We start from the raw sequence: 7,277 nt of genomic DNA, 5'->3' as shown, positions 1-7,277 counted from the left end.
CGGGGTGGGGGAGTCAGACCCACACCTCCTCATCGTCCTCAGTCAGCCAGGCGCTGCTGTCAGCCAGCGAGGGCTTGGCCCCAGCGTGGGTACCACGGGTCTGGGGGTGCCGGGAGGGCCCTGGGGGGTGATGCTGGCCCCGGGGGGCAGGAGAGCGCTGCCCCAGTGGGGTGGGGATGCGTGAGGGACGCTTGCCCGGCCTGTGGTCCCGCCGGGGACGTACCTTGGGCCGCAGCTTCAGCTTGTAGATGGAGGGCACACGCTCGGGTTTCTTCAGGCACCGCCGGGGCTTGGGGATGTTGGTGGCCCAGGCTCCCCGAGGGGTCTGGCCCCCCCCTCCCACCCCCTCAGCCTCCCCCCCAGCAGGGAGGGCAGTGGCCTGCGGGGTGGCTTGTGGGGGCGTTTTGGGGACCCAGCTCCCCAGTCCCACGGGGCGCAGGGACTGCTGCCCACGGGAGAGCTCCTCCACCACCTTGCTGTAGCCGGGGGGCTGCGCATGCCCCCAGCACCCCCGGAGCCCTTCGGTTTCCCCGCCAGGGCCACAGGCTACCCCCGGTTCATCAGCCGGCACCCTGGGTCCCTCGGCACCCGCAGCCCTTGGGCTCGGGGCTGGGCGGCACTGCCGGGTCCCCTGGGACCCTCCCCCAGCAGCACAGACCTTGCACCCATCTGCAAAATGGACTGGAGGGGTGGGGGGCCGGCAGATGGCCGGGTTGGCTTTGACAAGGGGTTTAATGCTGCCATCCAGATTCGGAGGCTGGCTGGAGGAATTTCGGGGTGAAGGCCGTTGGCCCTGGCCAAGGGCTCCCCGGCTCCCTTCCCATGGGCTTTTCTGGCTCTGTGAGTCTCCAGGGGCATCCCGGTGTGGGGAGGGGGCACAGACCTTGATGGGGCTGGGGGCACGGGGTGTTGCCACAACAGGGACCACCCCTTCCTGAAGCCTGGCACCTGCCGCAGATGATTTGCCTCCTTGCTGGGTGCTCTTTGGAGGTGCCCGCGTCAGCCGGGTGCTGGGTGCCGTGGACCTGCCCTGTGCTGGCGCTGCAGGGGTTTTCCCTGGGGTGCTCCCATGCGGCACCTTGGGGACCCCCACGCTGTCCTGCATGCCGGGGACCAGCCGGGAAGGGGTGGGTGCCCGTCCTGTCGCCCCACAGCCAGGGGAGCTGGGTCGAGCAGGTGACCTGGATGGTGGCAGCTGCCGCCCCGAAGGGGCAGCCGGTGGCTCCCGCATCCTGCAAGGAGACAGAGCAGAGAGGAGCCACGGAGCTGCTGTGTCCCCCCTCCATCCAGCCTGGTGCTGGGCACCTCCGGAAGGGACGGGGAAAAAAAATTCAGGGATGTGAGAAAATCTGCTCTGAAACCAGGCGCGGGTTTGGGGCACGGAGTATTTCTGTAGCGCTTACCTGCCCAAAGGGACCCTCTGGGGCTGTGCTGGCTCCTGGCGAGGGCTGGCACCCGGTGGGTGACCCGAGCCCTCCGGCGAGGGGGTGGCAGGGGACCGGGGGCCGGGGGGCACACGGGACCCCCAGATGACAGGGGGCAGGGGGCTCTGCGAGCGGCTGACCAGCAGCGCGGGCTGGGGCTGGCCACGGGTGGCCACCTTCGAGGCCGGGCAGAGCAAGATCTCGTGCTGCACTTGCTGCTGGGAGTTCCTGGTTTTCCAGGCTTGTTTGTGAGCTGCAGGGAAAACCGGGGGAGGCTCAGCACCCCTGTCCATTGCACACACCCCCGGGTGCAGCCCACCCAGCCGTCGCTCAGCATCCAGCCCCCCCCCGGGGATGCTGGTGTAAACCTGTTCTCCTTGCAAAGGGGTTTTTGGGGTCTGACTCCATCCAAAAGTCTGCCGTGACCTCTAGTGGCCACCAACGCCAAAGAAAGTCCCCAAAACCAGACATTCCCCAGCAAAGCAAAGAGGCATTGCACTGACGAAGCCTCCCGCTCTTGCAAATGGCCCCAGAAGCAGCGAAACCCATGATGGACCCCCCTCCTCACCCCAGCCCAGGGGCAGAGCCATGGGGTTTGGGGACACGGGGACTCACAGAGCGAGGTGCAGCGGCATGGGTCGTGCTTGTCCAGGTAGTGCTCCAGCGTGTCCCAGCCGCCCCCGACCCGCACCATGACGTGCTCCCGCAGGATCTGCACAGGATGCCGTGTGCCGTGAGGCCCGGAGAGGTGCATGCGATGCACCCGTGGGATCCCCACCTCTTTTTAAGCAGCCTGGGGGTGGCACGCTTAGCCTGGCTTTGAGAGCTGTGGGCTTGCCCCAAGTGCCACCAGGCCTCCCAAAGGACAGCTTCATCCCCAGCTCAGTGCCACAGAGGCAGGGAGGGTCTCAGCTCCTGCTGCCACCCTGACAGGCATGTTTCATCACCCCAAGGAGAGTGGGGAGCCTTTTGGAAAACCCTCTCCACTGTCATGTGCTGAGCCCTTCGGGCAGGCCAAGCTTAGGGACGGCTCCAGGCAGGGACAGAGCATCCCAGTGTTCCCATTGCTGGGTAAAACCTGCCTCTGGCTTGGCGTGGGATGGCAGGTTTTGTCCCGTACACATGGATGTTACATCCCTACAAACATGTACTGCAGGGTCGAGCTTCCCTGGTGCCCTGCTTTGGGGGTAACAGTCAAAAATGCCACATTGGCCCCATTCGGGGGAGGGATTATGGAAGAAGCTTCATGGGAACAGAACAGGATTCCTGGTGCCTCTGCCACAAAAGCAGGGGGCAAAGCAAACTCACCCGGACAAAGATGAGGGTGTCAGAGTCACCCACGCGGTATTTTCCTTCAGATATCTTGATCATGGGGAACTGGATGGGGCAGGTACAGCGGCTCACCAGGTGCTGGACCTGTGGGCAGCAGGGATGGGTCCCCACCAGTGCTCCTGAGAAAGGTCATCCCCATCCCCATCCCCATCCCCATCCCACTCCATGCCCCTCTGTACCATCTGGTCAAGGTTGTGGAGGTCCCGTGGTTTCCTGGGGGGCCGGGGCAGGGGGGTGTCTGCAGGCGGCGGGTCCAGCTCCTGGCGGAGCTCCTCCTCGATCTCCTCCTCCATCTGCACAAGGGTCGGGGCCCGCATGCCGAAGCGGGCAGCGCGGCGTGCCAGCTCCAGCAGGCACAGCACAAAGTTCTTCTCGTTCTTCCTCAGCACCAGGTCCTCTGTCTCGAACATCAGAACGTCTGGGGCAGGGCAAGGGTGGGCTGAGCCAGGGCAGGCACGTGGGGAGGGGGATGAAGGGGACGGGGGGCACAGGTGGAGTCAAAAGCCACCCGAAGGAATATTTTTCCCAGGAGCCCTCCTACTAGGAATATGGCTGGGTCCAACAAGAATTGGGATAAATTAATGGAGGAAGAACCTTCCCCTTGGGCATCTCCATGCAAAGGCACTACAGATGTTCCATGGCACCCCAAAGCCACAAAACCCAGTGGCTGGCTGCGCTGAGGACGTGTCACTCCATGCCCATACCCTTCCCGGGCAGTCACTGGTGGTGGGAACAGGGTGTCAGACCCTTGGCTCAGAGCCAGGACCACTCCTGATGTCCTTGCAGCCGGGATCAGGCCGTGCCTGGCAGGGCCACCCTGCAGCTTTCTATCTCCACCCCTCCAGTGCATATTTGCACCCAAGCAAACACGTCCACCGTGTGCCAGCACCCTGCAAAGCTGCCGCCGAACCCAGAGGAGCTTGTGCAAGAAATCCCAGCTCAGGGATGCATGTCCATGGTGCTGCCCAGTGCCGGGGTGACACTGGCTTGGGGGACACATGGAAACCCAGGGTGATGCCAGGAGCAGCTGGAGGGGGATTGCACACAGGGACACGGGGCAGTTGGAGCCTGGCATCTTACCTTTAATATCCATCTCCTTCCTGCACCACTGGATGAAGTTGGAGATGTTGTCCCTAGCCTGGAAGGTGCCTGGCTGTGCCATGAGGTTGCAGGTGACGCCGGAGGTGGGCAGGCGGAGGTGGCGGGCCACGCTGGGGCAGGCGCGGGCAAACTCCCCGGCCACATGTGTGACGTTGTTGGCGTGGGAGCAGAGCACGGCCCCCGTCTCCAGCACCTCCACAAAGGTGCCCACCTCGATGTCCAGGTCGTACAGCTCCTTCAGCCACTCCGCCAAGTCCTCCTTCATGGCGTAGAGGTACTGCTCGCTGGACTGGTAGGGGCGGATGCTCCGTGCTGTGGTGCCCGTTGTCCCCCACATTTTGCCATAAGACTGGGAGGAGATCGAGGGAAAGGGGTGATGGGGACATGGGTGGTGGGGACATGGGTGGTGGGGACATGGGGAGCTGCCCCGAGCCGTGCCCCCAGCCCACCTCCCCAGCAGCCACACTCACCCTGTGCCACTTGCTCTCTGCCACCAGGATGGTGACACCGTTCACCCGGTGCCGGGAGCCCTTCTGGGGTCCAGGGTTGCAATGCAGTGTGGGGAAAGGAAATCACCCTCCTGGGCAGTGGGTGTTTTGTTTCCTTCCCAAGTGCTGTTCCCTTCTCCTTGGTGACAAGGGACGGGCTGCAAACACTCCCCGTTAACCCTTCAGTGCCTGCTCCTCCGCTGGCAGCCCTGCTCCTTCTTCCCCGGCTGCCTCAGGGGTGAGTTTTCCCCGAGGTCCTTGGCTCCGGGGCAGGAGGGGTTAGAGAGCAGCTCTTCAGCATCCCAAGTTGCTCACAACCCCAAAAGAGGGGGGATTGTCCCCTCCCCAGCATCTCTGCACCCAGCTCCACTGCACGTGGGGTGACCTGGGGGCCCTACAAGGTGCATCTTCAGGGCTCACTACCCCTGAATTGATAGCCCTGAGGCAGCCACATTTTTGCATCCATTTTACAGGCTCACACTCCTCTGAGATGCCACTGCATGCTGTTGCAAACCCAAACACACTGTGGGGAGAAGCCCAGCTGAGCAGGGCAGCCCCAGCATGGATGACCTCCCAGCAGGGCTCCCTCCTCTCTGGGTGGGGTGCCCAGAGGGATGGGGAGAGGCTGACCTCAGGGCTGGTGTGAGGACCATTGAACACACCACGGGGGTGATGTTCGACTGGTCCCTCCACATCCCTCCTGCCTTCCACACGTCCACCCTGGGGCACAGCAGCACCGGGGAGCCAGAAAGCCAAACCCCGAGGCAAGGGCTTCCCAAAGCCGTAGGGATTGGAGCAGGGATCCCTCGGAGAGAGCTGGTCCAGATGGTGGTTGGACTCCCAAACTCCTGAGCTCAGCCATCCCACACGGTTCCTGTGCAACCTGGAACATCCCAGCGGAGAGAGCCAGAGGAGGAGGAGGAGGAAGAGGCTGAAGAGCTGCAAAAGGTAGAGGGTAGCAACAGGGACACCACTGCCATTGCTTGCTCTGCACTTTCCAAGATGCAGAGCAAGGTCTGAGAGCTGAGGAGCCCTGCAACCCCCATGGTCTACCCCTGGCTCCCTGTTCACCAGCTCCTCCCTCCTCTGCTGCACCCCCGGGGTGTGCTCCCAAGGAAACACCCCCGTGCTGATCTCAAGCACCACCATTCACTCTCATCATTGCATTTCATCTGGTAAAAACACTAGTGGCTGCTCATGCTTGGGTGTAAATCCCCACACTTGAACCTGGGCTCATCCCTTGATCTCACTGCAGGGAACAGACAGGTCTTCTCACCTCCGAAGGTTGGGGGCCAGAGCAGGTCCCCCCACAAAGATCCCACTCCCCCAGGAGCCCCCTTCGCTCGAGGGCTTGTACTACCCTTTGGTGGGAGCTGGGAAGCCCTGTAACATGCAGTGTGTCAGGGCTCAGCCCAAGCTCCAAGAAAATGCAGTAGCTCCACCTGCAAATCACAGAACAAACCCATCAATCCTCTCCCCAAAATCTCTTTCTGAAAAAAACAAAATAAAATAAGCATGAGGAGGGGGTTATTTGCATGCCTGCCTTTGTGGTTTCTCTGCGTTGCACTCCCTTGCAAACTTCTTCCCAAATTGTCCATGATAGCAAGGTCTTTGTCAAAAGCCGAGCTCCTCCACAGATGGCGTGACTCCAGGAGCTGGGGCTTTAAGAAAATAACTACATGGGTGAGTGGGCACTGCTGGGAATGTCGGAGACTCCCTCCCTAACCCAGGGCTTGCAGAGCTGCCGCAGCACCCAGGTACTGCTACAAAAAGCAAATCTACCAGGGACATGCTCACACCATGGGACTGAAATGGAGACTCTCATGCGCTTGGGGGGCTTCTTGCTGTGTCAGGGGACCCCGTCCTCTCTCTGGAACCAGCTGCTGATGCTCACTGGAGATCATGGTCCAGCTGGTGTCATTTTGGGGGAGGAAATGCAAGAATCCCAGCTATTCACCCTGGTTAGGGAATGCGTGGCAGGCTGGCCTGAGGAGTTGGCGCCTGGCATGCCCTGCCAGGGAGCTCATCAGGAGAAAAGGACATTTGTGATGTGGAATTTTCAGCCAGGGCACTCAGTGGGACCAATCACATGGCTCAGGGTGCAAGTCCACCTCCCCCAGATCCCCCCACGCTTGTGGGGTGCAGGCAATGCAGTGCAGTCACCCCTTCTCTGCCAGCAACACCGTGCCCAGCCCCAGCCCTGGCAGCACCACTTGTGACCCCAAGGCACCCCGACAGCACACAGCGCCAGGAAACACACCGCAGCAAACAAGGGAAGAAAAGGAAAGCACAAAGCCAGGAGAGGATTCAAGGTTGTCCCATCCTCAGGCTCCAGTCCCATGGCAGAAGGGATGCCTGGCTCTCTCCTAAAGACGTGAAAGGGGATAACAATCTGCTGCTTCTCTGTAGAGCTGCAGGTGTGGAGTGACCCTGGGGTACAGGTGGACCTATAAATCCTTCCATCTTCAAAAAGTGGTACATGGAGCAGAAGTCACGCTGCTCTTCTGACCCTTCTTGAAGCCCAGAGCAGATTTCTTGACAGCAAGACCTCTCCCAGTGCCAGCCTTCCCCATCAATCCCTCCATCAATGCCATCGAGCCCCTCATCAACCCCGTCAATCCCCCCCATCACCCCCCCAATCTCCCCATCATGCTGCAGATCCCATGGCTGGTGGCAGCCAAGGGGGCTGGAGAGACACAGCTCCGGGCAGGAGACATGAACGTGGACAGAGGCAGGACCATCTCTGCAAACACTGTGACACTGCCTGCACCGGTGGGTCCTTCCCGCTGCCGGCAAAACGCTGCCTGCTCAGCACAGGTAGGACACCCCAGCCTGTTGCAGCACAGAGCAAAGCAAACGGGAGCTGCAGGGAAGGTTTCAGGGTTCTCCCTGTCCCATGGGAGGCAAGGACCCACCTTCACGCACCAATGGG

The sequence above is a fragment of the Strix uralensis genome, chromosome 20 (assembly GCF_047716275.1).
Source record: "Strix uralensis isolate ZFMK-TIS-50842 chromosome 20, bStrUra1, whole genome shotgun sequence".
In the NCBI taxonomy this organism is placed as follows: domain Eukaryota; kingdom Metazoa; phylum Chordata; class Aves; order Strigiformes; family Strigidae; genus Strix; species Strix uralensis.
This window is presented reverse-complemented; position numbering follows the sequence as displayed.